This window comes from Metopolophium dirhodum, chromosome 1 (genome assembly GCF_019925205.1).
Source record: "Metopolophium dirhodum isolate CAU chromosome 1, ASM1992520v1, whole genome shotgun sequence".
Lineage (NCBI taxonomy): Eukaryota > Metazoa > Arthropoda > Insecta > Hemiptera > Aphididae > Metopolophium > Metopolophium dirhodum.
This window is the reverse complement of record NC_083560.1, coordinates 57,952,175-57,979,466: the sequence shown is the minus strand read 5'-3', so window position 1 is coordinate 57,979,466 and position 27,292 is coordinate 57,952,175. Positions and strand designations below refer to the sequence as shown.

At 27.1% G+C, this 27,292-nt stretch overlaps 1 long non-coding RNA gene and 3 other non-coding genes across 6 annotated transcripts; 2 read left to right on the top strand and 2 right to left on the bottom strand.

The window, feature by feature from the left end:
• The first annotated feature begins 7,757 nt into the window (after positions 1-7,757).
• Positions 7,758-7,829, top strand: Trnad-guc (transfer RNA aspartic acid (anticodon GUC)). The gene has a single exon. It is a non-coding gene; the product is annotated as a tRNA-Asp (tRNA).
• Positions 7,830-9,619: 1,790 nt separating this feature from the next.
• On the bottom strand, positions 9,620-9,691 carry Trnad-guc (transfer RNA aspartic acid (anticodon GUC)). Its single transcript has one exon. It is a non-coding gene; the product is annotated as a tRNA-Asp (tRNA).
• Positions 9,692-11,311: 1,620 nt separating this feature from the next.
• Positions 11,312-11,383, bottom strand: Trnad-guc (transfer RNA aspartic acid (anticodon GUC)). Its single transcript has one exon. It is a non-coding gene; the product is annotated as a tRNA-Asp (tRNA).
• A 3,150-nt stretch (positions 11,384-14,533) lies between these two features.
• LOC132937335 (uncharacterized) lies at positions 14,534-18,628 on the top strand. 3 transcript variants are annotated; one of them, XR_009663654.1, is made up of 5 exons: positions 14,534-14,792; positions 16,922-17,038; positions 17,143-17,385; positions 18,363-18,451; positions 18,516-18,628. It is a non-coding gene; the product is annotated as an uncharacterized LOC132937335 (long non-coding RNA). The 3 variants fall into 3 exon arrangements; XR_009663653.1 differs by having other exon boundaries at positions 16,922-17,072; XR_009663652.1 differs by having other exon boundaries at positions 16,922-17,385.
• Positions 18,629-27,292: the final 8,664 nt, after the last annotated feature.

Genomic DNA, 27,292 nt, shown 5'->3' with positions numbered 1-27,292 from the left:
CGACAAAACCACTTATTTATTAATTATATTATTGTATTAGATAGAAATATTATATTTATTATTTTGAATAATAAACTCTTGTCCAAGCAATTATTTTAATAATTTATTTTGATACATACTTATAGGTAGTTGCTACAATTCGATGAAAAATGATATAAAATGATTTGAGAGTTTGAGACCAACTATAAAGGGAATAATACAATAAGGGGAATATAATAAAAAAAATGATAAATAGGTACTATGTACAACATACATTATTATTAAATATTATATTAGGCCTATTTATATCATAAATCAAAATATTGTGGATTTTTTTCACGACTTTTTTACTTGTGTTTATTCGTGAATCAGTTTACATACACGTGACTTAATTGTTATAAGGTTATAGAAATCGATAGATCATTTAAAATAAAAAGTTAGAAAGAAATTTGCTAATATTGCATGACTTTTATAATGTACCAAATCAGATAATAATCAACTGATCGCTGTAATAATGTAATATTATTATATCACTACGTTTTTGCACAAGTGCGTTATGCAATTGAAACTAAGTAAAGTATAACCAGTCTATACATAATTAAATGGCACTATGGAACGGTGTTATTATTGTTTCGCGCTTTATTGTTTAATAATTATTAATTATTATTATTATAATAACATACCGCGAGGACCAGTGAATATTAACCCGCGGACCAGACAATAAAGACGTCTGTTCCGACCTAATCGTTGCATTAAAATATTAAGTTACATATATACATATATTATAGAAGTTCCGGTCCAATAACGTTCCGATATAGGTACGCAATTAAAACATATTTACACCGTTCATATAATATCCGGTAGGTAATATTTTTCGTTGCTACACGCGCAGACTCCGGCGAACAAAACACATGTACCTGGAAGCAGTCTGCATATACGTATAATATTATACCGGACTACCATAGGGCCCCGTGTGGGTATACCCATTACCCGGCTGCATATAATATATACCTATACAATAATCAGTCAAACGTCTTGCAGCTATCCGGTTTATAATAATAATATAATAACATGGTGTTTTTTTTTTTTTTTTTTTAGTGACTAGTATTGGGAATGAAAACGACTGAGGTTAAAAGTAAAAGCAGCCGGACGATGAAATCAACTCCGCGGTCTGTTCAACTCTCATTTTCACCCGCCAACCCGTCGGAATGTTTTACGTTCGGTTTATATACGTAAATACATTATATATTATTATTATGCTGTTGTTCATTATATATATATATATACACAACACGCAGTATGTATGTATGAAAAACATATTTTTCTTCCTGATCGTATAATAAACTGGATCATTGTGTACGTGTTTTAGACGAGACAACGAGTCTATTTTTCCCCTTCGACGAAATGTCGTTGTTTAACGGATCGTTTGATCCGGACTGCTAAATTTCAGTACAGCCGTGGCAGTTTCACAGATACCTACTCGATCGTATAATAATAATAATAATAATAATAATACGATAATATGTATCACACGTTTTGGGCACGTGAAAGAAAAATGTGTTACACACATGAAAACGCGTGGGTATTGTTAGATTTATTTTTCTAAGACGTACAATCACGTATACGCACTGTATATAATATTTATAGCTGGTGTTATAAAAGTGTCACAATGCTTAATATAATATTATATTCTAGTGAAATTTTTTGGGTACAATATATATAATATCATATCGTACCTACATTGTGCATTATTATACAAATAGGCGTATAGCAATTCTATAAAGACCGTAAACGAAATATAAAAAAAAATTATGGCACTATATTATTATTAGAATTACTAAAAACAATTAATATCACTTTGCGAATATTTTAAAAATAAACGTACGATATATTTTTTTAGTATAATGTGGTCATTTAGTAATGAATAATCTATAAAGATCCATAGAAAATGGTGTTGATTGAAATACAACAATTAATTCTTATTCAAAGCACTAGATTTATATAGGTCAGTTTATAAATGTGGGTAAGTCCTTAAGTATTGGAAACGATTTGATCACTTATTCTGCCCAAAAAGTATCTAAAACTATCTATACCGGGCAGGCTGACAATACCAACTCAAAATTGTATAATGTTTCAAATTCTTGTTAGAATGAATTGTTTGATAAGTTATTATTTCATCAGTTTATGCATGAAAAGAAAAATTATGTAATTTTAAACATATGTAAAAATATAAATAAATAAATAAATATTATACATATTAATATTTATATTATAAATAACCCGTGTTCTGTGAAGTCGCTAAACTTTATCATTGACTATTGAGTAGGTCACTTTGGTGCTAAATTTTAATTTAATAACTCATTGCATATTTGATATTTGCATACGAAAAACGATTCTGAGCAGAGTAATGTGTCAGCAACTATTACTAACGACTAACGATATTTAATAATTCATACATATATATTATATATAAGTAATTTAATCTTTCTATAACTAATAGGTACCTAGGTTAGCTAAATGTTTACAAAAACATTCAAAGGTATTTACCTACAAATTACAATGTACATCCTGTATATTATTATCCTATTAATTATTAAAATATTATATTATCTATTTATTAATGCTATTAACTTATATAAGTCAATACTCGGGCTTAAAGTTGCATAAAATGGAAAAGATGATCCCTATACTATTTTGAAAAATATTTTAAAACCAATACATTCATTGCTCCACTTAGAATCTAAAACATTTTGAGAAACAATTTTTGTAATAATGTAATTAATAATAATTATTGAGATATATTTTTTTTTAGATTCCTTAATAATATGTGCATAACCTTTAAGTTTTATTACATATTTATATATTTAGTATAAAGAATTGAAAACTAACATAATTTATTCAAATACATAAAAAATTTTTATGGAAATACTTTATTGAAAAAAGGTAAAAATATTAGATAATTATAAGCCATTAGTATGATATTTTTTAATCAAATAAATTGGTGAAAATGTCAAGTCTGCCTTGGATTATTTCCTGAATATTCTGAAATAATAGATGAATAAGTAAAATCGATGATGAAACGTTTTATTGTAAAAACTAGGTACTGCATTTTTAAAAATGTCTTGTTAATTTGTCTTTACGGAAGTAAAAAAATTACAATTCATAGTAAAACACTAAAATTAATATAAATATGCTTTTACTACACTCAAAATCGAATAATATTATGCTTAAAAAGATAAATAGAGTTTAGATTAAGTTTATTGTATGAAAAACTAAAATATAAAAAATTACTAAAAATGTCGGTATTTATATAGTTGTTATTTTTTAGTGACTGGAATAAATAATTTATAAACATAAAACTATGTCTACAATTTAAAAATATAATATAAATACTTAGAAACATTCATGAAGAGGATATAGTTAACTTTTTAACTCCAATAAAAATCCGGTAATGAAAAAATATATTCCGGTACAGATCATAATTTCAATTTTAAACGTAATAACTAGACTTAGACTTCGCCCATGCATGATGCATATTGCATATTATATGATGCACACACATAATGTAATAATAATATACTAATATACAATCCCTCTATCATTAATATGATGTGGTTTTATTGAGAATAATTTTATTCATGGTCATGTTTATTGAAACATTACAGTATACAAAATTACGTCAACGTATTTTCCATAAGATCAGATATTATATTAAATAACGATTGCTAATATCTAGTCATACCTCCATGTGCTTTTGTCGTTTTTACTAATTTGGGGGTATAGTTCATGACATAATATAATGATTAATAAATAATAAAACATCAATATCCATGGAGCACTGAGATGAGAGAATTGGGATCAAGGCCCAAGTTCCGTTCTCTGTATCCTGTTTGGCTAGTTTTTCTTGCAGTGTCTTCTGGTTGAAATTTTATAAGTTTCGTTTATTTATGTTCATTGAACTTTATTCGCCTACCTAGCTACTACAGAAGTTTGGTGATGATCATAATAATTTTATTTTGATAATAAAAACATTCTTGACATACCTATAGCTGAAAATAGTACAAACAAATAGTTCGACAGTTAGTCAATTACATATAGATACCTCGTACCCATATCATATATATATACTATATAGTGATGTATAGATGGTAGATTATATAGGTGAATTTAATATTTCAGAACATAACAATATTACCTAATACCAATTATATGTAAATTATAAAATACAATGGAAAAAATATCTTTTTCAATTAATGGATGCGATGAGTACCTACGATGTATTTATACATAAAACTTAGAAACACCCTCTGATGATGAAACGTCTCTCCAATCCCCACACAGAAATTTGATTGGCAAAACCTATGTCAAAAGTTTCCGAGTAGGGGAGATAAAATTCAAACTAATTACGTTGTTATACTAATTAATATAGGTACCTACAAAAAAAAATTTGGGAAAAGTTGTTGATGGAGGGGTGTCTGGGGAAACGTAGGTACATTTTAAACAAATAGTTTGGACTATTTTATAGTTGTATAAGGATAATCTTTCTTGTTTGTATTTATAAATTCAAAATACTTCAGCACAAAATATAGTTGAATAAGTTTTCTAATTATTTAATTTTGTATACAACGAAAATTAAGATTTAAGTCTAATGCCTAAGCGTTTTCGTCTTTCATCAGCAATACTCCCGTTCTATTTTTGTATACGCATAGAAAAGTTTGTATTATTATTATTATCTTATAATGTAAATTCTAATCGCTGGTGCCTGGTAAGTGGTAGGACACCTACTGTGTCTTATGTTGCAACCTAAACGGCAATATAGGTGAGGGATAAGTGAAATACAGGCTACAGTTTTTCTCTGAAGCGAATGTATCATATTTTCATTTAGGGTTAAAATAGAATAATAAATAATTACATTTCAAGTATTTAGAAAAAAAAAAATTGAGGTTGGTGTTGGTTACCTTGATGGATTCTGAGATCGTGATGAATAGAAGTTTATGCCATAAATAACTATAAAATTATTGCGCTTCATTTGAATACTACACAAATATTATTTGGGATAACCTATACTGTGTCTCATGTTGTAATCCAAACGGAAATGTAGACGAGAGGGTTAAACTGACCTACAGTTTTTCTCTGGAATGAATGCATCATGTTTTCATTTTAGGTTAAAACTTAAAATTAGAATAATTAATCAAATTCTCTGTATTTAGAGCTAAAATTGTGTTTGGTGATGGTCACCTTGGTGGATTCTGAGATCGTGATGAATACGTCATGTTCATTCCATTAATATCTTTAAAATTATTGCCCTTCATTTGAATACGAAACAAATATTTGGGGTAACGTAATAATTATTTTAAAAGAGTAGTAATATAATTTTAGTATATAATTACAGTAAAATATTACCGGCAATATGGTTGTGTGACTTGTGAATCATTAAACGTTTTTAAAGCGATTATAAAATATCATAGCGTCTGCGTTTTATATCATAAATCATAGGTATAATAATATGTTGGATAATATCAACATGATATTATAATTTCTAATATACATACTATATTGTAATTTAATATATATTATATTTAATGACAGTGCAATACTACAACGATAACAACTTTAGTGTTATGAATAATATAAAGTTAAGTGGTATATTCAACCGAAAAGTACGAACAGTAGCTACCTATATTTAATATTGATTATTTTACCCATTAAATATATAATTGTGTTATATAATGTAGCCATCGACTGCTCAACAAAAATTATACATAATATAATAAAATAAAAACTAAATATTGAGTAAAATGAGTACTTACATGGACTGATTTGTTATGAACGTATGTAAATTATATAATTTATTATCATTATTAAATTAATAATTTGATTTCCTATTATTTCTATAATTTATAAGAATTCATTAAACATAATTATACACGTCTGCATTTTCATTTCGGTACACTATATCATAAATTACTTAATAATGTATAAATTATGTAAGGGAAATAATTAACTATACGATTTTAAAATCTTTTAATGATGTGGACATTTTTTTAAGTATTCCAGACCTTGATAGTCTATAAGTTTCCTGAGTCACAATATTGTATCTTTAGGCGATTATAGTATTTTTTTCTTTTGGAAAACAATCTATACGACAAAAGTGGATCAGACAACGCCCTTTACCCTTGAATTCAATTTTTATTATACTTAAAATAAAAATGACTTCCTTGTGCTTAAAATATTAATAGCTTGTTCTTATTTTATACGTATGAACTAATTTTAAAAGGAAAAGTTATCCTGGATAACGCCAAAAAATAAAAATTAAATAAGCATATATGTGTACAGTCATTTTCGAACAAAAGTCAATTTTCAATTTGAATATCACTATCCATTATAATGTTGATTAATTATATAAAATGAACTATCTAAGTGAAAATAGAAAATTTTCTGCAATCCTCATTTTATAGTTTGTCTGGGTTAAACAAACAATGTATGTTTTTCAAACATGTATTTAATTCATTTTATCTGTCCATTTACATTATGAATCTTAAATATGATATTATTGGTTATTAAAACAGTTAAGATTTAGTGATTTTATCAAAAATGTTTTTATTGGTTAAATAAAAAAAAAGCGGAAAAGTGGGTGTCGCTCTGCTGTACGGTAGGTTACAAGTGGGTCACTGTAATGGATGATGTTAAATTTTAATTCAATGATATAATATCATTGTATAATGTATACCGTGTACGAAAAACGATTCTGAACGGAGACGGTTGGTCAGCCTAGGATATTATTTTATATAATATTTATATTGTTATTATTAATGTTTTTATTATTAATATTTATATTAATATTATTATTGTTATTATATACGGTATCCGGTAGGTTAAATCAACATAATATTATTTGCATATTATCATATTTAAATATTTGTATGTGTATAATATACTTGAGAACTTCCCGTTTGCCTTAATTTTGTTTTTCCTGGTGCTTTTGAAAACTATTGGGAATTTGAACAAGATACTGCTGAAGAAAATCAAAGAAGTTTTACTGCCCTAAAAGGTGATGACAGACACACAAAACACACACATCATTGTAAAAATTGCTCTGCTCAGAATCTAAACGATTACAGTCAAATTTAGAAAAAGTGGGCAAGTGAATAACGATCTGCAGTACATTAGGTGTCTAGAAGTATTATTTAGTGTAGTATATTACCTATGTAGTCTATGGAGGTACCTACAAGGTACCTACTGAAGTTTTTAAACCATAAAAAATGTATAGCCACCATATCTGCATAGTTCAAACTATTATCATTGATTTTAAATAGGTGCCTACTACTTACTAGTAATTAAAACAGTGGCGTAATTAGGAATTTGTCCTGGGAGGGGATATACATTTTTTACACACGAAATATTAAATTTTCAAGTACATTGGTATAATATAATATATAATATTATGAAGGCTCTGGGGGGGGTCTATCCCCCTCATCACCCCCTTAATTACGCCCCTGAATTAAAACCAATGCTATTATTATAGCAATAATCCATAATAGGTTTAGGGGCATTTACTATTAGGTTTTATAATTCGAAATTATAATTTAACCGAACCATATTAATTTTATGTGTTGGTTTTAAAAAAAATGTTAAGCTATTTTTATTATATTATTTAACAATTAATGGCACATTAGTGTCATTAGTGACATAGTACTTAGGTACATATTATCTAAAGTATATAACTAATAATGAAGATCTTATATGAAAAGCCATTTAATTCACAGTAATCTTCATAGTCCTCGGTAGTATAGTGGTAAGTATCCCCGCCTGTCACGCGGGAGACCGGGGTTCGATTCCCCGCCGGGGAGGAAAATTTTTTGCATTTTTTTTTATTTATTCTTATTTTAACTTTATTCTTAGTTGATGAAATTTGATATAATATTATCACAGTTATTGAATCAGATTTATTTTATTACACCATAATGATTACCTATCGTAAACTACAGTGTTACTTTTTCAAGTTCTAACTGATAAGTAGAGTAAATTGTTTTGTGCAAACGCCAGTTAATTATTTCGTGTTATAAAAAACCAACATTTCAAGTTGACAATTTTTGCAGTATAAGGTTTTTCTTTTTGAGGTATATTGAATTTGTACTTACTTTTTTAATAACATTTATCAAAACGACAATCAGTTCTTAAACTACTTTATTACTTGAAAGCGTCTACAGTTCACACACCGCTACGGTAGTTGCGGATGGATTGAGTGTATTTGCTCGTACCGACGATATTTACTGTTTATCGTTATTATTGTTTTATTAAGCGAATCTGTTAATACAAATTTCTTTTAGTGCATAACGATCGTTTTTTCTGAAAATGATTTTCTTATAAAAATATGTTCTGTGGCCAGCCTTGGTGTATTTTTTCATTTTTGAAAAAAAACAATAAAAACCGTATTTTTTGTTTTAAACAGTTTATTTAAAATAACTTAATTTTAATTTAATATGTAATTTACCTATATGCCAATGTGCCGTGTACTAGTATATGTTCCACTGTTTATTTATTACTTATTTTAAATTTTAAAAGTATTTTATATTTATTTTAAATATTTTCTAAATGGATGTTTTGTGTGGACAAATATGTATCATATGTTTACATATATGATTTATGTATTATTTATATATAATGCATGACTATTACCCAAGGAAAAAAATTTTAAATTAAATAAAATTAAAAAAATAAATAAAATTATGGTAATAGATATAATTATTTAATACTTTAACTTAAATTCTGACTATTCTACTATTATTTATTATTAATAATAAACAAAAAAAAATATATATATTTACTTGGATTTTACACTGTTTTAAACATTGTTTTATTCGTTTTAAACAATGAACAAAACATGTTTTAAACATAATTAAAACATTGTAAAATCCAAGTAAATTGATAAATAATTAATAGTTAATGCTGTACACCTAACCGATTAATCAATTGGTATATAGTCTTGTGCAAAGGCGGAAATCCATTAATTTTTTTTTTTTTTTTTGGGGGGGGTGGACTAAATTAACTAAAAAATAACCTTATTCAAATAATATGATAGAAATTGAAACATAAACCTCATTGCGTCGCATATTTAATTCAATTGAATCATAACGCATTTTAACATATTATAAATACAACAACAAAAGGCCGTTAAAATACTATAATTTATTAAAGTTAAAATTGTTCTAATTTTTTTTCAAATTTATTTACCATGCAGTCATTGTCAGTATGTTTTACAATATCTTTTTCAATATTAACATTTTTTTTAATAATGATGTAATATACTATATAATTATAGTGAATCTATATCATATATTTTCACATAAAACACGACATAATTTTGTGGGCTATTACAATATTTCGGGGGCTAAGTCCCCCCCAAGCCCCCCACCTATTTCCGACTATATGGTCTTATGTTATAACTTATAACTATTAAACAATAACAACGAATAGTAAAAATAGATAGACGGATAATGATGGACGATGGTGATAGTAGGTACCTAGACATGCTCTGTATATCCGGTTACTGTAGAATTTGAATATAGAAACATAAAAATTAAAAGTAATAATTTATAAAAAAAATATTACTTTCCATAAAAAAGTGCAAAATATTTTCCTCCCCGGCGGGGAATCGAACCCCGGTCTCCCGCGTGACAGGCGGGGATACTTACCACTATACTACCGAGGATTATGTTAAACCTTTGAATTAAATGTCTTTTCTTCATTTTGTGACATAACAATATTATACAATGTTGTTCGTTGGTGTAACATAATATTTTGTTATCTACTTAGTACTTAGTACAACTTTAGTAGTTAGTACCTAATTAATAGGTAATAATGGCTGAACTATAGTACCAAAAACATCGTAAATATAATATTATAAACAATCAAAATGGTTATATTTCGTTAATTCGTTTAAATATCAAATTTAGAACTCCAATTTATTAATGTCTATAAAAAAATCGTGCATATGATGATCACCTATAATTGATATTTTTAGAATACTATGGGATCATCTTATGACCTTGTATTACTTAAATGTTCAAGTTTCTTGACTAAGTAGTAAAACATGTATTATCATTATTTATATATCTGATGATAACATAATATTATATTATTATAGAATATAATGTAATATAATATATGTATTGATTAAGGATTTTATACGAAATCAATACATATTTTATCGCTCTGCGTAGAATCTAAAATAAAAAATTTTCTTTCTGTATATAAAACGGCCTATCAAAAATTGATTTTCTTTAACTTTTTGTTAGTTTTTTCTAAAAATTACTGGGAATATTCCAACTTAAGAACGTATACCACCTAAGTACAAACTAGATCAAATTTGTCACTAGAAACATTATTTAGATGTATTATAATAATATTATGTACCTACATAATTTTATATTTTTTTTTATATTATGAAAATATAATATGATTTGGTTTTAAATCCCTCCCAAAAATGTATTCCAGCTGCGGCCTTGCATACGAAAAATGTTTATCGGCAACGATTAACTCATCTTACTAAGTAAGTACATAAGTATATTTTTACTACCTATACATTACTATTATATTTCTGATATTTTAGAAATTTTTTTTGCTTTGCGTATAATATGCTATCTCTTATTAGTAACTTATAAATAAATAAATTTTTACCGAAAACATCGCGTTTATTAGAATATTATAATAGTATATTTATATAATTTATTTATGTCATTAGCTTTTGAGTTAATTTTGACACACGAAAATGACTTTTTTTTCATAAAATTATGTTCTGTAGCTATTGGCGGATTGTACATATAGTTACGACTTACGAGTTAAGTACCTACATATGAAAATATTCAATTATTTAGTATATATATGAATAATAATATAACAGTATAACTTAAAAGTACTGGTACAGACGTACAGTTGTTTTTAATTTTCGAAAAGTATTAATTTTGGACTTGCCACATTTATAAATAATTGATTTATTTCATTATTTCGATTCATTATTAAATGCTTTCATATGTTATGCTATTTTGGGCTGTACTTAACCTCACTCCTACTAATAAGTAATAATAAAGCATAATATATTATACAACCGATTTATTAATTGGTATAAAAGTGGTACATAATAATATTTATATTGACTATAAAGCAAATAAGTAAAAAATATACAAACAGTTGAACAACGATGGTGATAGCTGGTACTTAGGCATGCTGTGTACATCCGGTTACCGCGAATAGAAATATAAAAATTGAAAGTAATAATATTATTATGTAAAATAAAATATTATAATTTATTAAAAAAGTGCAAAAATTTTTCCTCCCCGGCGGGGAATCGAACCCCGGTCTCCCGCGTGACAGGCGGGGATACTTACCACTATACTACCGAGGATTATGCCTAAACCTTTGAATTAAATGTCTTTTCTTTATTTTGTGACATAATAATATTATACAATGTTGGTCGTTGGTGTAACATAATATTTTGTTATCTACTTAGTACAACTTTAGTAGTTAGTACCTAATTAATAGGTAATAATGGCCGAACCATAACCCTTTTAGATTTTGTAAGCAGTATTATTCGATAGGCGAAATAATCGTACTTAACTAATGAATATTTGAATAGGAAGAACGATCATGAGTTAGATTATATTACGAAGGATATTTTATATTTTTTTTATGTTACGAATTGTTTGTCAAAAACATCGCATATTATTTATAATATGCGAATATAATAAGTAATAACTTATAACTAACATATATTTGTTAGTTGTTATTTAACTGTTATTAATGAGTAACCGCGTACAATGTGATTTGTCGTAGTAAATATAGGTAGTGGTATATTACTAATATACCTAAATAGATAAAAAATTAGTCTAAATATTTTAATATTTGTAAAAGTTCAAGAGTTGTGTTGTTCATTCAAATAGTAATTGTCGTTAGAAGAAAAATTATTATTTTTTGTAAAATACATATTTAATATTCAAATTTCGTCAAACTTCAAATGTCTATAAAAAATAATTGTGCTAATGAATTATCGATATTTATTTAGAATAGTATAAGATTCCCTTATGAAAAAATGTGTGTTGCATTAGCTTAAGCTATTAAAATGGAATGAATTCATTTTAATGAATTTTTAACTACAAAATATTTTTTTGTGATTTATACAAATAATTACGCTAAAATTTGAACTTTGGATGCTTATAAAAAAATTGTGTCCATTTTCGATATTTTTATATTGATATAAAATTATAAACACAATTTAAAAAGAACGTTGTATTAAAATCTCCAGCTTTTTGAAAAACAAAAATGTTATAATTATTTATAACTACAATTAATTTAAAAAAAATCAAAAATTTCATATGTCAATAATAACATAATAAGCACCAACAATATTATGTATAATTGGTTGTAGTGATTTGTAATAATGTGTGTTTTTTTTCCAAATGAGCTAAAATATTTTGACAATTTTACCATGTTTAGAAATGGATGTTTAAATATTCGGTCTAAATGTCAGTCTCTACGGTTATACAGTTTTTGTCGTAAATATTCTCGTTGTTCCGTAATTTGTGTTTGTTTATACCGGTAACATTGAAAAGTATTGGACATTTTTACTTATGATTCATCCAAAGTACCAATTGGATTAGATTAGCTACCAGAAACCACCCTCAAGGTTGAAGATTACAGCATTTATATTTTTTACTGCTATATACTAAAGGTGACGTCAGTGTCAGTAAGACACACATGACATAGACATACTGCACAAGAAACGCATCTTTGTAAAACCAATACATCAGTCTTCTCAGAATGGCTGTTCTCATTTGAAAAATCAAAAAATAAGTTTGTATTGCTTCGTGTCACTTCTTATAAGATAAATTTCACAATAAATGATAATAAATATTATGGTTTTAAAATATAGGCATATACATATACCAACTTAAAATACCAAAAAATTAAAATTATTAGAATAAATCGGTAGTTAGGATGTTTGGTGCGAATTAATCTGTTTACTACTTTATTTAAATGTAGCATAATATATTTTATAGACATACTAAAGAATTATTTTTTGATTACCTACTTTGTTTTTAAGTTAATAAAATAAAGGATAATACCAAAAAGTATTGACAAACTTTCTCTGTTCGGACTCGTTTTTGGTTTTTTCAATACTTATGATTTGTACGTGATGTGGTTATTTAATAATTTCTATATTATTCATTTTCATGTCATACAGTTATATGAATACTATCACGAGTATCGCGGAAGTTATTCAAGGCTGGTTCATATACATTCAATACAAGAATGGTAATGTGATTTTATAAAAATATAATATAATATAATACTGACAGTATTTTCTAAGAAGATAATATTAGTGATGTCTATAGTGGGGGAAAAAAATGTTTCTATTAAGTAGAATTTGATTTAACTTATCTATAATGTATACCTTATTATCTATAAGATAAAAAGATTTGGTTTTAACACTATTGAAATTCATAAAAAAAATGAATTGTTAGTATACTAAACAAAATGTTAAGCTATAGAACAATTTAAATAATTATAAAATCAATTATTTAATCAATATAATATAATGTATTCCAGTTTAAATGTAATAGTAATTTTATTCATAAAACTAAATAAAATGTTAATGCTAATTTATTGCTGTATTAATTCTATCGTAACAATAACATTCTTATGATATATTATTTATACATAGATAGGTACATGATATTATAATAATATTTCAATATGGGTAGCAATAATTTTCAGGTGACTTATATTATTAACTTCTTATCTATTTTTTATTGTACAATAGTGTATTATATACTTTCTCGTGAGAATCACAAGTTTAATTTACTCCCTGAAGCAATTGCATGACCTCACATCATTGCAACGATTGAGTAACTATTGCATTTTAAATAATTGTACTAGATAGACTATAGATCACTATGTTATGTTGTGGGTGTGTCTTTTATAATATGAATTTGTAATCAGTAAATTATATTCGATAAATCTGTTTAAAATATTTCAACAAAAGAAAATAAAAGACCCACTGTTTTTCTTTTGATTTGATATACCTAATACAGTACAATGTGTTATATATTGTGACCTGTAAATTATTATTATTATTATATAATATGATGAAATCAAAGTGTAGGACTATATTATAATATAATTTCAGTTAAAAAAAGGTTTAAATAGTTTTATTCGTAACCGAAGTACGCAGCAACAATTCTGACCCTTGCCTATAACAACATTCACACATATTATTATACTATCAGGTACTAGAGTAGTCGAATAATAATTCAAATAAACCGATAGGCATATAGTTATCTCTATAAATTAATATAATCACGTGTTCATAGACGAGACCAACTTTTCGGCTTGCCTATTACGAAAATTCCGTTTCTGATCGAGAGAAAAATATTATTACTCAACACAGTACTCCTCCTTGTTGCGTCTAATGGATTTGCCACGGCCGTATTAAAAAATAAAAATGCATTATATAATCTCGGGGTCAGTGTTCATCTCATCGCGTGGCGCACAACGATCGAACAATGCACGCAATAGAACTTGTAATTATAATTAGGTATCGTATCACGATAAAAAATGTTTTATTATCGTGGAACGGCAAAACAACCTAACCGTGCAGACGTATCTAATAATCGACGATAATAGACGCGCGGCGGTCAAATCAAACAGTAAATATTAATGTATGCGAGAAAGTTTATTTGCACGGAGAAATATACGCGACGATTCGATGATTTGTACTTGGTTTGATGTGTCTATATTATACTGCGGATATAAAGGTAGCTATAATATTGAACCAGATACGAGCTATTATGGCTCAGTTGGTATCAGTTATTACGGATGTAATTTATTGTAATTTGTTAGTGATTTGGCTGAAATAAATAATTAAATATTGCATTAAACGTACGAAACGATATTATGTGATTTAAATGGAATAAACAGTCAAAACGCAAACAAAAAATAATTATTATAATATTTTGTACGTAAAGCAGTTACCTATGGTTCATTGCTCATCTCCCAATAATAAGCAATTTATTGTTTGCTATAATATAATATTGTATTACCTACTTAAGTAGTTCGAGTCTCGCGATCGAATTTTAATAGCGCATATATGTTAAAATAATATAAGGTCCGTCAGATAGTAGCATACTATCATTTTATAACACTTATAAACTATAGTTTCCAGTAATAAAAAAATATCGTTTAAAAATATAATGATTGGAGTTCAATATGCTGCAAAGTGCTTTATTTGTTGGTTGCTCTAAATTCTATTATAGAATGCATTCCAAGTACATAATTTGTTTTGTGTAGAAGTTACTTTAAAGGTGAAACTGTTATTTGGCATTTTAAGTGCATTTTTAGTGCATATATTTTTAACACATTAAATTAGTGTTAGTGTAAATTAGAAAATACAAAATATTATGTCAAGAAATACCTGTGGTTTTCATAATATTTGGTTTAATAGTTTTTAGGTATTTACCATCCATACCAAATGTCAATCGTTTTATATACGAATATGATAACGTCTTTATATATATCCATTGATTATCCGATGTGGTCAATATTTTTTCAAATGATTGGGACTCAAACAAATAATAATTAATTGGTCATTTGAAGATACATCGCTATCGCATTGTACGGATAGGCACGGTTTATTTATTGTGCGTGCCTAAGTTTAATATTTTGTTTTTATTTATTAATTTATTATTAACCTACTAGTTTAGTTAAGATAAAAAAGTGTTAAACATTTTAAATTATTAATGCTGAAAGTTAAAAAACTATCGTTTTTTTATCGCTCGCGTAGTTGCGAGCTTAAATTCTCATACTCACGTGTTCTTCGATCTGGAGCCAATAAGTAAAAATCAAAATAAAATTACGTAAAAAAAATTGAAAAATAGTTAAAATAGTTTTATAAACGTGTAAATTCAACAACATAACATAAAAAATTGAAAAAAATCCAAAAATTGCAAAAAAATTCACTTAAAAATTTAGATTTAAATTTGTACTCATATGAAATGCATTTAAAACGTGCTTAGCAATAAATAGGAACAGTTGCAGAAAAATTACTAATGTAAGAACATCCATGCCCTAGTTTTGATTTTTGTTTATTTTATTAGAGCATTTTTGATATTTTTTAGGTCATTCAATAATAATTTTATATATTGTCATAATATCTCTTAACAATATAAAATATAATATAGCAGATTGATATACCTAAACATTATATCTATACAATAGACTTCATACATATATATATATCGATGCGTTATAATATGCATAAGCGATAAGCCACTCAGTCGAGTAACAAACAAAAATGTATCTAAAACGACCGTTGCACACCCACACACACACAAGCTGACTATTATGTAGGTATATTAAATGCGTAATATGCGTATACATATTTTACAAGAGAGAGAAACAGAGAGAGAGAGAGTGAGAGAGAGAGGAGAGTAAAAAAAGGTAGGTCACTATAATATTATAATACACTATATATAGGTACGGTAAGTATATTCATGATCAATTGCGTGTGCTGAAAATGCGTCCGGAAAAAAATTAACAATAATATATAATATGCGGCGAGTATACCTGTCCTGTACCTATTATATATATATAGAAACGAGCATAACGTATATACATATAACGCGTGTATTATAATATAATATCATTATATTATATTATGTGTCTCGTATTATCTTGTCCTGGGCGCCACGTGAACTTGGCATTCGGCCGCCGCCGTCGCCATCCGTGGACCCGGCCGCCCACGACACGCGCGACTCGTCCGACCCGTTTGACCGCCGCCGTTTAGCTTTCTAATTATAATACGCACCTATATATGTATACATAATATACACTATACATATTATAATAATAACAATATTATTATTATTATTATTATTATTATCATTAGGTATTATAATATATATTTACGATCGGATGGAAGCGAAAACCTCCGGTGCAGACGCGGATTTCTATTTCTCCGGCCGAGAGGCGCAACACGTATTATATACCTACATGCATGATTAAGGTATATGCGGAGTCCGCGGGCCATACAACCGAAAGTGCGCGTGTGTTTTATATATACTTGTATATATGTTTTTTATACATATACAATATCACATGTGCACACAGGTACTTACGCCGCCGCCGCCATTGGCGAGCCCGTCGGCCCGGAGTCAAACCGCATTCCGCCGAGCTGAGCCCGGACGCGCGTGTAAGACGAACATTTTTTATTTTTTTTTTTCCAAACTTCTCGACACGACTTCAGCGGTGGCGGTGCTGCAGATATTCCGCTGGGGACGACGACGTTTCCACCGAACTATCTGCAGTCGGAATATTCGTTTTCGACGATTATTTCGTATTCAAACGAGTAACGTAATATATACCTACCTAATGTATTCGTATATTATAGAATCCATTATAGAAACATTGTAATACTATACATATAGCTGTATTACCCGCGACTTTGCCCCGGGTTAAAATTAATCTATCTTTCCATCGTTTTCGTATCCATATACCTTATATATGTGTCTACCTACACAAAAAATATGCCCAGAAATTAAGAAAGCAAATCATGATGGAAAATCATAAAAGTAATATCATTGTAATATTGGCGTGTTCATGAGTTTTTGATCTTAAGTTTATAACATAAATATGTTTTTGGGTTGGGTACAGAAATTTTTATTTTCTAACCGATTTTGTGTAACGCTTTGTTTATCACCATAGAAACGTAACTAGGTAATAATATAATATACAATTACATTTTACAATTACATTATACATATTTATGGTTCATACATTTTCTTCAAAGTAGAAATTATCGAGTAGCGTGCAGCTACATTTTTTTTCATCATCGTTCTTAACTCGTTGAAATACATAATATTATGTGTTTTAAAATAAAAAATAAAATAAAACGCGTGGCAACTAAAGTTAATTTGTTCTAATAACAATATTATATAGTAATTAATACAACTAATAAATTTAAATACTTTATTCTTGTAATTTAATTTAAAGTAAGTAAAATTACATGCTGGTTAAAAATGCCATTGATCCATTGCCATAAGTAATGTTTTTTAGTATAATATATTTGCAAACATTTTTACATGCCATAATATCTTTACTAATAATAGTAGTAATATAATATCATATTATATTACTACTATATTATTAATATGTAATTGATGGAAACATTGGGAACCATTTAAATAAACAAAAAAAATATTCGATTTCCGTGAACCTACTAAATGCACGTGTGAGCAACCCTACAGCAACCGCAATGGTTGAAAAAAAGCTATAAAAACTCCTAGAGTTTCAAGGAATTTCTATTGATATAACTATTTTATTGAAAATAGTCCTATAGGAGTCTATAGAGGACATACATAATGAAGAGTTTAACGGAAAATTCACCAAAAATTAAAAACAAATACAATGTTTACTACAAGTTAGTATAATAAACAAAACTTTTTTGAAATATAAAAAATTAAAAAAAATATTTTTTATTTTAGGTTATACAAAATTACAGAAAAACGTATCCAGAATGCTCGAAAAAATCCACGAAGATTCAATTTCCATAACTTAAATGTATCTTTTATATATATTGTATATATTTATGTAAGACATATAATTGTATTCTTATATAATTAAAAAATATAATAAAATAACCGTAATAAAATCAATATAAAATCAATTTTACCTAATGAATTAAATAAATTATATTTTCCAATTTTCGTGCAAAAATACTAGATTTACAAGAAATTTTAATATATACTTTTTTATAGAAAGTAATTAAGGCTATAATAAATGTTCAATAGTTTTCGAGAGGTTCGTTACACTAGCACCACAACCTAAACTATTTTCTTCAAATTTGGTTCCATACTTTAGTAACCGATTAGTAACCATTCGTAACCGAAAATTTGGAATTCGTAACCTAAACCAAGTACCAGGAAAACCGGTTTTCCCAACCGGATGCTGGCGTAACGTTACACCAGCATCCACACATTGAAATATCCTACTTAGGAAGTTCAAAACCAAACTAGGTTTTAGTAACCGAGTAACCATTTGTAACCGAAAATTTGGAATTCGTAACAACATTTATTTATATATTTTTGTTTTATATTCAGTAAGAAAATTAAAAAATAAAAAATATATATAAAAATATACTAATTTAAAATTATGAAAAAAATAAAGCTAAAAAATAAAAATATTTTATATATTCATGTTAAAAAAACTATCCAAAATACTTTTGATCAAGGATATGCTTGTATATACTTGATAAAAATATATTCAAAGAGTATATTATGGACTATAATATCAGCACCCCGTTGGGAGAAACGGTTTTCCTGGTACTTGGTTTAGGTTACGAATTCCAAATTTTTGGTTACGAATGGTTACTAATCGGTTACTATAACCTAGTTTGGTTTTGAACTTCCTAAGTAGGATATTTCAATGTGCTGGTGCTGGTGTAACGTTACGCCAGCACCCGGTTGGGAAAAATGGTTTTCCTGGTACTTGGTTTAGGTTACGAATTCCAAATTTTCGGTTACGAATGGTTACTAATCGGTTACTAAAGTATGAAACCAAATTCGAAGAAAATAGTTTAGGTTGTGGTGCTAGTGTAATGTACCTGTTTTCAAGTTAAATTGGAAAAACCACAAAACTACCCTCTTTGATCATTTTTCATCCCTCTTGCGGCACGGGAAGGAGATAAGTTATCATAACCAAACTCACCAAAAATTATTTTCTCATAACACTTAAAAAAATAGGAGGGTCCTGCATCAACATTTTTAATTTAAAAAATAAGGACCACCCTAATGCATATGTATAATGTATATGGATTATAATAGTTATTTTATTTTATGTAACGAATGCGACCTTAAACACAAAAAAAAATATTCGTTTTTCCGATTTACAAATCCCAGCATAAGGCGCTGTTTAAAAATATACAAAATTAAAAAAAAATGTCTTCTAGGTGCATATCCTCGTGTATAGGATTATACCTATGTACCTACCAAATTTGAAAACCACGAGTGCGATAGATTTGGCTGTGTATCGCTTACACACACGAACATAGCCTTATATTAACATAGATATATTTTATATTAGACAACCGACGTGGTGTTATGGACATGGTGTTATGTTTCAAGATGGCCGAAAATATTAGATAATTTTTAAAACCGTTTGGACTAATAATTTATAGACAACGAATCATCCAATAATAATTGCATTCTTCCATTTAGTGCGGCTGCAATTTGCAAAGAAGTCCTGAACTCTTAAAACAATAAATATTATAAATGCATCATGTTACACTCACATAGGTACATGACACAATAATACGAGCCATAAAAATGCATGTAGTACATGTTACTTACCTACCTATATAGTTTATATTTTTACCATACATGTTAACTTCTGGTTGTAGCATCTGCCATAACCTTCAAAATGTATTGCACAATATAAGTAAATAAGTGACTGTACCTATATGTACATTCAACCAAATGTGCTCTTTTAGTAATCATTTTTGTGTAATGAGTAATGACAATATTTTATGAAGGATTTGGAGAATTTTTTTAAAATACAAATTATATTATTATTATATTATATAAATCATTTAACTATACTGAATAATTCACGTGCAGTCTACAGTAACAGTGGTTGGCAAACATTGTAACTCTATATTATGTATGCCAAAATTATTATCACATTATTACATATAATATAAGCTATTAAATAACAGTTTAAATACGATTTGAATGTAAAAGTAGTAAGTATATAAAATTGTCATAATTTTATTAATTTCTATCTATTTGTTTGCATTTACTGTGATAATATCATAATACAACATCAATACTATTATTAAGACCACGATTGCTAATAATATTTAAATAAAATCGATTCTTGTCCTAGTTTTCCCTTACACTTAAATAAACTTTGGGATTTGAGAAAATTAAAAATAACATATTAAAAGATACCTAAGTATTTATCGATTTTCTATCATAAAATGTGGTACATACAATTTATTGTTAATGCACTCCTATAATTCCTACTATACCCAATACAATGTTTACGAAATACAGATAAGTGATTACAGATAATAAGAAAATCTAAAAAAACAATTGCTAAACCATCATCCCATCGCTTAAAATTTAAAATAGTTTTCAACAGTTTTCACATTTTAACTTTCTATATATACCAGCGGTTCTCACCCTTTTTATATTCGAATACCACCTACACAGTTTGAACATTTTCATGTACTTATACCACTTGTCCGAATAACTTTTTTTTTTAATTATCAAAAATGAATTCGTTATTTTACATGTTTCATCGGAGACTGAAAAATTATGATAATATAAGCATTTAATGTATAAAAAGAAAATTAAATTTGTACAATTGTTACTAATATTATTATTAATATCAAATAAACTAAATAATATTTATTGTGATAATGATCCATTTTTTTTTATAAAGAAAAATGCTCTTAGCTTACCACCTACGATCTTTCCGAGTACCTCTAGTGGTACGCTTACCACAGGTTGAGAAACGCTGGTCTATACTGTCTGACTTTATCGTGTACAAAAACAGAACTTACAAATTTTGGTCTTCAAATTATAGGTACCTAACTTCCTTGAGAGTTGCGGCTTACGTGTATATGTGTATTGTGTAGGTATAGATATATACATATTTTTATATTAAAATATGTTCAAACAAAAAATATTTTTCCAAAATTTGTTTAAACAAAGACACAGAATAGAAGTTTTCTGTTATTTTTTTAGTTTAATTATTATAAAAACAACCTCACAGGTTCAACTAAAGACTTATGTACAGCTCGTCTGGTTTAATCATATGAGCTACTTATTGAATTTTGAAGTACTTACCGTCAGCTTATATTTCGAATCTGCGAGTGGAGTGATGGATTCTTTATGAAACTTTTGTACTATTTTTTTAACATTATCACCAAAAAGATCATTTTTTATTAAAAAAACATACACACACACGCCGCTGCAAAATCATGTAATATGGTATTGTTATTAATTTTGTATTAACTAATTTTTTTAATTGTTAACATTGGAAACGAATAATAACTATTATCATAAACTGGTTATTCGAATACCATAGATTTTTTATAAATGTATTATAACTTATGAGATAATACAACTATATCGTAATGAATGTAACATTTACTTGTTGCCAATTTTATTTTACTGCACGTGTTATTTAAATACCTACCAGCTATAATATATTATATGGAAATATTCAATATACAGAAATATATGGTCAGTGACGTACTTTACAGTTTATATTATGTTAGACAGAAGAGACTGGATAAATATACTAATGTCAGACTCTAGTCTCTAAGTGAGGTTATTTTCTGTGTAAGTGCGAACAATTTAAAATATCCAACATTTTGTATAAATTTGTACTAACATCTGCAGGTCGTCGATTACTGATTAGACAACCACTGATACACACGTTGTACTTGGTAGATACATAAGTCTTAAATACTAACATATTTGTAAAATGATATAATCACTTAGGTACATATCCACTATATTTCGATCAAATATAGTTTGGCAAACGTAACACGTCTTATTAATAGTATTCCTTTATTATTGAATTGCATTGGTGAATGTGAAAATAATAGTTTTTAATAAGGCAATAATACAATATCGTCGATATTGTATTTTAGTCGGTTCATTGACATTTGTTTGAATAGGTACAGCTGGTCGTGACGTGACGACTACAAATGGGTGGTCAGCAAGTGGATCAAGAAGAAATAAATAAATATCAACAGGTGCAAGTATGGTTTGGAATAGTAATTATTTAATACAAAAATATGACAACGGCGTTGTAGCTTAATCACGTATTTAGAATACAAATTTTTTTTAGATCGAAAAAATACGCATTTGTTTTATCAGCAGATCAAATTTTTTTATTAACATCAGTTGTCTGTGTAAAATACGTTTTGATTTATGATTGCTATGATATCAAACGATGTTTGATAAACATTAAGATTTGAGATAACATTGTTTTCAAATATAATAATAATTATTGATGGTTTAAACAATGTAGAAACCGAATGTATATAATATTTTCAATATGTACCTATACCAAAATAATTATAAAATATGTTTTAAATGCACGAGGGAAAAAATACTGGTGTGAAAAGTTAATTGTTATGTACCTTACAACATTAACTAAATGTTAGTATAATCATTGATTAATACTATGACCAATTATAGTATAATAATGTATTGAAAACAAAAATGTATATTTATTTAAATATATTAGGTATAAAAATATAATATAGAACAAAATATATAATATACTTATGTAGTTATTTAGTATCGTAAAATACAATTGCAATAAACAATTGTAAAAATACAATTTGTATGTTCTTTAAAAATAAATACATATTATGTTCTGCATCGCCTTCGTGACGTTATTGTACTATAAAAAATTTATTACTATTCCTAACAACACGCGCACTTGGGTGATATTGACCTGTAGATATTTTCCCTTGATCCACTTGCTGACCATAATTTGTAGTCGTCTCAAGCTATATATATTTTGGCCAAAGTCAATGAACCGACTAAATCTAATAGTCTATGCAGTGGTAATAATTAAATAAATAAACTACAATTCAAACTTTTATTCTTTATAATTAGATACCTATGCGGATATGCAAATTAATGACATTATTTTATTATCACTTATAATAAAATTAAAATAAATACGCGCCGAACAGGATAGAATGTGTAAGTAGGGACGTATCTATTATATAAGTACTCGTATGTGTCCATTGAAAAAAACTAGTTGCAAATATTAATACGATAATAACATTTTAATTCAAGGCTTGCAAAAGTTATAATAACGTTATGATTATAACGTTATATTTGACAAAAAAAAACGATTGAAATTTGTAAACGTTATCATAACGAAAAGCGATAATCAAAAATAATTAAATACCGCAAAACAAAACATAACGATTAGCCAAATATATTATATATCATTAAACAAAACATAGCTCAAAACCTAATTAATTATAGAATATCATTAAACGAAAAATAACGTAAAATGTAATTTATAGAATAATATCATTGAACGTAAAATAACGCGAAACTAAATATTTTTAAATCTATTTATTTAAAAGGTCTAAATTGGTTTCGTAGAAACATTTATGTCAACAATCTAAGAATTGATTATATTATATTCTGTATCCGGGCCATTACCTACCCGAATTAGTTATTATTTTTAAATTTAATAGGTATTAACACTATTCTAAATAACGATAAACGCAAAACTTGGATAACGTTTTACTTCTAAATAACGATAAACGCAGAAATTGTGTAACGTTATAATTGTAAATAACATAAAACGGAATTTTTTTTTCAAATGCAAGCCCTGTCTTAATTACATAATATAGGTAGGTACGTCATGTAGAGTTTGGCATAAGCATTGTTTCTTTGTTAACGTTTACTGTTTTACACTTGTACCTATACACTTGTACAGTGCTATTTTATAGTAAATCCTTCATTAGAATTTAGTGCATTTGTTTATAAATAAATTAAATTATATTTAATTTTTAATTTTTAATTTTAACTAACCAAAACAATTTAAATATCCACTAAATAACGAGAACAATATTTTAGAACATTTCATGTTCTCCTAACGTAGGTATAGCGACTACAAGTACACGATTATATTTGACATTACTATTGTAACGATTATATATTTTTAAGTGTTGATGGGAATAACTAATATTCAATTAGGTATTCAAATAAAACGAAAACAGTTAAAATATAATTTAATGATAATAATATAGTTTTTTTCGGTTGATACATCATACATCCATACTTAATTATTTATTTTAAAATATCGGAGTGTTTGGAAAAAAAAAATTCTACGCCAATGTAGTGAACTTTATTGTTATTACTTATTCAGCGTTTAAGGTTTTAATCGTTAATTCATTCATTATCATATTCAAACACTTGATTTTACAAATATTTCTAACATAATATATATTATTATTATTATTACTTTTTTTATCTTTATAAATGATTATAAAAACGTATAAAACGAACAGATTAATTTAGCACCCGTTTACTGAATAACATTTTTGCATTATTTCGTACGTGTGTTCAAACGGAACGTTTTTATTTTTACGAAATACACGTCTAATTAATTAATAATATGTTACCGAAATTCACTAACCAAGTGAGTCACGTAAGTATAATATAAGAATAATATGTGATATCAGCAGACGGCAAAAAAAAAACGATTAAGTCACTTTGCTGTATAGTATGGAGTATGCATACTATTGCATACTATATTTTACACGTCAGATGTAAATGTGCGTTATTCAGAGCGAAGAAGATCCTGCAGTCATCCTATGTATCTATATAACTATCTGGGGAAATTTTATTTTATATTTATATTGTGTCGTATACGTCGATCACGGACGTGCACAAATAAACAAACGAATATTATTATAAGCACTTTATTGCACTCGGATGTCCAGTGGTAATCGAGTCACACGATCACCACACTCTGACCCCTTTTCTGTTCTAACATGTTCCTTATATCTTAAACTTAAAATCGAATAAATATCGAATAATATCGATTGACCTATGATTAAGTTATACTTAATTGTTATTATATTACATAATAATTGTTGTCTTAACCTAGTTACATGTAACAAGTTTAATGTTTATAGAATTTGAATTGTTTTGGTATTTTACTTGTTACCTATAATTATTTTCTTAACCTAGTTTTCATGTACTAACATTTCTTATTACTACATACTTTTAACTAATACCTGTATTAAACGCTTAATACAACAATAAAATTGTAATCAATATTTTTTTCCCTATTAGTGATAGGTACAGTAATATAAGATAAGTAAATAAGTTTAACTTCATTTCTTGTCATGTAATATTTATACAGCTGAAAAATTACTTATCTATCTATATTGTAAAAACTAATGCTTCTTTCTTTCTTTATCCGATATAGACGAAAAAACTACTGAACCGTTTTCAATAAATGACAAATGTTATATCAAAAGATTCCTTGAGATTGGGTGAGGAATGAGGATATTATTGTAGCTTCGTATTTCGTCCCATATAGGTCCATATACATTAGGGTACCCCACGCATGAATTTTGCTTCGGCTCACAAAAATCGAAAATTTTTGGTTATATATTATATAGGGTTGCCATTGGTTATACGAATAATAAAATAGTAATTATTATGTTTGGATGTAATTTTCTGTATTGTATTATATTATTTTGTTTGTGCTATTATTCTATATGAAAGTAAAATTGAGTATCACTTATTGGCTATTATACATACAAATTGTATAATATTAATGGTTATTGGTATATTGTATATTCATATATTCATATATTCATATATATTATATATGGTTATTTATGTATGAGATTTATATAAGTACTAAAAAACTACTTGACTGATTTTGACAAAAAACATTTAAAAATATTTCAACCGAATCAAAACAGAAATTATGTATAGTCGTATAGATAGATTATATAATAGACGGTTGGCTAATAAAGATATATAATTGTCGGGTTATATCTAAACAACGCATATGCACATCCACATGGACATTGGCAAGACATTTTTCACACATTTTATTTGGAACCCCGGATGTGTAAGAGTGTTAAAATAGAATCCAGGAAGCTTATAGATGTTAAATTTAACGCCAATGTACTTAAGGGTGGCTTACTGGCTTATCCACTATTAATAGTATTAATTCATAACTGCATATTCTTGTAATTCTTCTTGCAATTAGTAATACACATAAGAAAAAAAGTTACTTTTTACTATTCACCAGATGGATTGCCCTTATCTGGATTTCATTTATCCAATTGGCCACGCGTCTTGTCTTAAAAGTTCAATGTTTAAGTCCTAGCTGGTAACTATATTAAAATTAAAAATTGTTTAAACAAAATAAATAATACGTTTTCGAGATTTTAACGATTTTAAATAAATAAATTTAAATTTAAATTTAAATTAAATTAAATTTTCAACCTTGTTAACAAAACACAACAATTTTTTTCAAAAAATAGAAAAACTAAAAAAGTTGAAAATTCTATATTATGCTTTTAAATAGTTAGAAAGAGAGCTGTAGTTTTCAAGTATTTTGAAAAATATACTATGTCTATTATCTAGAAAACGCTAATATAAATATTTGATGACATTTTCAAGTATTTACGCCTTACAGTTATTTGTTTTTGAATCACAACAAAATAAAAATACCCATCGATTTT